Source organism: Lactuca virosa, chromosome 2, assembly GCF_052849685.1.
Source record: "Lactuca virosa cultivar CGN04683 chromosome 2, Lactuca_virosa_CGN04683_v6, whole genome shotgun sequence".
Classification (NCBI taxonomy): Eukaryota; Viridiplantae; Streptophyta; class Magnoliopsida; order Asterales; family Asteraceae; genus Lactuca; species Lactuca virosa.
This window is the reverse complement of record NC_136427.1, coordinates 252,550,894-252,555,365: the sequence shown is the minus strand read 5'-3', so window position 1 is coordinate 252,555,365 and position 4,472 is coordinate 252,550,894. Positions and strand designations below refer to the sequence as shown.

Below are 4,472 nucleotides of genomic sequence, written 5' to 3'. Positions count from 1 at the left end.
TATTTATTTAACAAAATAACATGTTTATTTGAGTAATAATTTTTTAATTTTATTTAATATATCAATTCTATGTGAATTAAAAAAAAGACAAACAATTTTAGTTGGGTCGACTCAGTCGGAGCTGAGTTGCCCTTTCGGAAATACATATTTCGTATGGATTGATTAAGAAGCATGATATTGTATCAAAAATATTATCCACCAAAATTATATTTTAAGTTCATTCTGGTCTCCTTATTTTATTATTTATAATTTATCAAGCGGATAATTTCTAAACGGCATCAAGCGCATGCGAGATGTAGGAATTCGCTTTTTCCAAGATGTTTAATTCGATGACAAAAGCAAATGTATATTGCAAATCCTATTTTATTGTGATAGTCGGTCCGTGCAAAATATGTGACCGTTACATAAGATGTCGTGCAAGAGGCATGGATTTTTTTTTATGTATATTAGCGATGAATTGGTGATAAATCAGTGATAATTTTTGTTTTGATTAATTTTATAATAATTATCAATTTATCAATGGTTTTTGTTTACATAAAAAATTATATTTAAGAGTCCATTTCTATTTTTCACACAAGTCCTTTAAAATCAACTAACCAACCCTGTTTATTGTATGATATACTTATAACAATAAAAATAACACATTGATATTTACTTTGTCTATAAATATGGTATGTTTTAATAAAATTTTAATAAAAAATAGAGTAATTCATTGATGCTGTATGGACAAACATGAAGATAATACTCAAAATTCTTTGATCTTGCAAAATGTAGAAGATTGATAGACTTGAGGAAACTTCAATTCTATTAATTCTAAAAAAAACTATCCTTCAAAAAAACAACGCACGAGCCCTTAAATTGTAAAACTCTAGCCCTCTATAAAAGAAAAAAGAGTAAATTACAAGAATGGTCCCTATGGTTTAAGGTAATTTGCGCGTTTGGTCCCTAACTTATTTTCTTAACTCGGAAGGTCCCTACTGTTAGTTTTTGTTACACGCTTGGTCCCTGTCTTACCTAAAAAGACTATTTTGCCCTTGATTTTTTAATTTATTTAAATAAACACAGCTCCAACCCTACCCCCTCACCTTACATTACCCACCCCACTATTTTTCCCTATTTAAATAATAGTTATTTAAGGTAAGACAAGGACCAAGTGCGTAACTAAAACACACAGTAGGGACCAAGCGCATAATAAAAACAAACAGTAGGGATCTTACGAGTTAAAAAAATAAGTTAGGGACCAAACGCGCAAATTACCCTAAACCATAGGGACCATTCGTGTAATTTACTCAAGAAAAAATTACGAAAATGTCTAGTACCTAAAATAACCAAAAAAAATCTTGAAAAAACTAATAAATCGTGGATTTGATACTGAAAAAATTCAACCACTTGGGTTGTGGTGACTTGGTAAGGCATGTGGAAGATATGGTGGATAACCTATTGACCCATGTTTAAATCCTGGCACCACTCAGCCTTTGTGGCCATGGAGGTTCGCCTGTAGTGACTCCAGGGCATGAGGCAAAGCCTCATGTTTGCAGCGGGGGATTAGTCGGTGCGCGAAAGCTGGCCCGAAAACCCTCGTTAGGGAAGTTCCCTTTCCCAAAAAAAAAGATGAAAAAATTCGTCTAATATTTGATGGGCTCATGGCGGCGAAGTCTTGAGTTTTTCTCAGAATGTCGTTTTCTTCCTGAAAACTTTACTCTTGCGTCTCAATCTGACATTGTTGAATTCTTTAGATGTTCTAATATCTACATATAATTTAACTTATTTGTGTTGCATCATTCACTGTCTTAACGATTATATTTGGAACACACATATCCCTTTAAAAAAACCTTCTAATCACCATTTATCAAGAAATCACCATTTTTTTAATTCAAAATCATGAAGAGATCTCGACATGATCATTTTAATGAATAACTTCAATGCAAAAGTTACAAAAGTTGCAAAAATCCTTCACATACAAGTACAACTACTCGATTGGTTGCGTTGGCAAAACATGATCGAGAAAATTAAGTGATAAGGAGCATATAATTGGGGATGATAAACAGAAATCGATGAATCGAAAGAATTTTTTTTTTCTAGTTGGTGTGCTTGAAAAGGAAAAATATTTTCTAGTTGAGCTAGAAGCACAAGATTTCTTCGATCGGATTTTGGAATGAGGTGGTTGGAATCAATTTTGTTGTAAAATGAATGAAAGAAAGAAAAAAAGAGAAGATGATTTGAGATTGAAGGTTAAAATTAGTTTGTATTTATAGAGTTGTAAATAGTTAAAAAATATATATATTTAAAAATTTGACATTTAAAAAAAATAAAAAACAAAAGATTTGCAGTCGTTGGAGAAGGAAAGAGATGAAAGAAAGTGTGGTGTATCTTAATCGTGCGGTTCTTCATTGCGGCTACACCTCACCGGCGGTACAATGTTCCCATGTGCAACGAAATGGCCAAATCCCCCACGCACCATAGGGTAAGGTCAAACCCTCCGGTTTAAAATTTGACTGACAGAAACTTATTATTATTATTTCAAATAGATTAAAAATAATCAAGTTTGAAAAAACGGGTAATGAGTAGTTGTAAGAATGTCAAATTATATAATTATCCTTACCTCGACATAACCTTCCCATCAATGTACTTTGTTTTATATGGCGAGTAAACCAGTGTCTAATACCAACTTGAGTTGAACTAAAAAAAAAAGAATATTTAATGGAGATCCGGTGTGCACCTACTGTTTAACTGAAGAGGAGACGGTTGAGCATAATAGCATATTACCATTCACTGTCCATTTGCAAAAACGGTATGTTAGATGGTGTGATATATCCACACCCCAGTTTGCCTCGTTATTAGAAAACTTGGGGCAATTGCAAGAAAAAGAAATATACCTTCACCAAGTGGATATGGAAAGCCATGGGTGATGAAATGTTTAAGAATCTTCGTGTCTCTCCAACAAAAGTGGCGGACAACATTACGTCCCAGGTTTTTACATGGATAAAGCATAAAAAGAAAATGTGTAAGTATAAGTGGGTTGAATGGATTGTTTTCCCTTTTATTTGATTGTAGAAATTGTTGTACTCTGTTTCTCCCGCTCTTCTAGTTCCTTGCTAGATGGGTGGTGGGGTTTTATTTTAATATATCGTTCAAAAAAAAAAAAAAATACATAACCTTCCCGTAACTTATCAAGAGACGATACAGGGCAGCATCTTTAAGCCGGGGTGCAGCCCATCCAGTATTGCCTGTACATATGAGATACCAAGAAACCTCATTACATGAATAAACCCCACAACAAGTTTATATATTAATAGCTTATCATGAAAATATTAATAAAACTATAAATGACATCATGTGCCTATTAAGTATTAACTCCATAACTAGGACATGGAGCCTCATATGAACTGGGGTGGGGTTACGATTCAACGAATACCAGCTGCCTTAGTCTATTTTGGATATAGAAGTTTGAATATTTAGCTAAGAGATATTATCATTATTATGTGAATATGACAAAAGTGTTAAGTTTGTAACAAAGTCTAAGTTAATCCTTAATTCCAAAAAATCTAAGGTTTGAACAAAAAGATTTAAGTTCATATACTCATATGATGAATAATGATGTAATGATGTTCGCATCAATTACATAACTTTCTTCCAATTTTAACAAACTAATAAATGTAAATCATCAATGATAATTATGATAATTGTCATTCTCTCCATTCAATTGTTATTTCCAAATAGTATATTTAGGGGTTGTTTTTCTTTTCTTCAACAAGAGAGTATGGTTTTTTATACGCAACCTTTAAACTACCGGGTCCGATTCTCTTTACCCGTTTTAGACATATAGTGATACACGATACACAAACTAGTTTAATACATACCGGTTACAGTTTCGGTTCTTGACCGAGTTTACGGGTTTGAAGCTTATCCCTACATTTTAGTAACTAGTTGTGTTAGAAAAATGGTAATTTAATGATTATTTGTGGTGGGAGTAAAGGTGCTTAATGGTTTGGGACTTTGCTTTGTGTGTATCTTGTTAAAAAGTCTATTTATACAGAATTCGATTATAGTTGAGAAAACCTCTGATTAGTTATATCATTTTCCAACAGCGCCAAAAGGCAAAAAATGTATTGGTTTAATTGTTTGTTTGAACTTTGAATTGAAAAGGTCTTGGTCAACTTTTCTATTCTAACATTTACATGTAGCTTATGAGTTTGATCGACTCTGTGACAATATTATTGTATAGTCAAGTGTTTACAACTGGTATTTATTTAAAAATAACATGTTTATTTTAATAATATATTTTATCAATATTTAAAAGAATAAGTATTTATGTAACTAGAAAAAGTTTTGTTCTTTCGCACATACAAATTCCATATAGGTTCTTTATTAAGAAGCGCGATGATGCTATTACTCACAAAATTAACAAACATTTCAACCGTTTTGGCACTATTGAGTTTATCCTGCTCTCATTATTTTATTATTTGTCATAT

General features: G+C 32.2%; 1 long non-coding RNA gene across 1 annotated transcript; it reads right to left on the bottom strand.

Moving 5' to 3' along the window:
- Nucleotides 1-787: 787 nt before the first annotated feature.
- On the bottom strand, nt 788-3,261 carry LOC145156922 (uncharacterized). The gene is made up of 3 exons (XR_013736977.1): nt 2,877-3,261; nt 2,603-2,772; nt 788-2,495 (listed from the first exon to the last, which is right to left on the bottom strand). It is a non-coding gene; the product is annotated as an uncharacterized LOC145156922 (long non-coding RNA).
- Nucleotides 3,262-4,472: the final 1,211 nt, after the last annotated feature.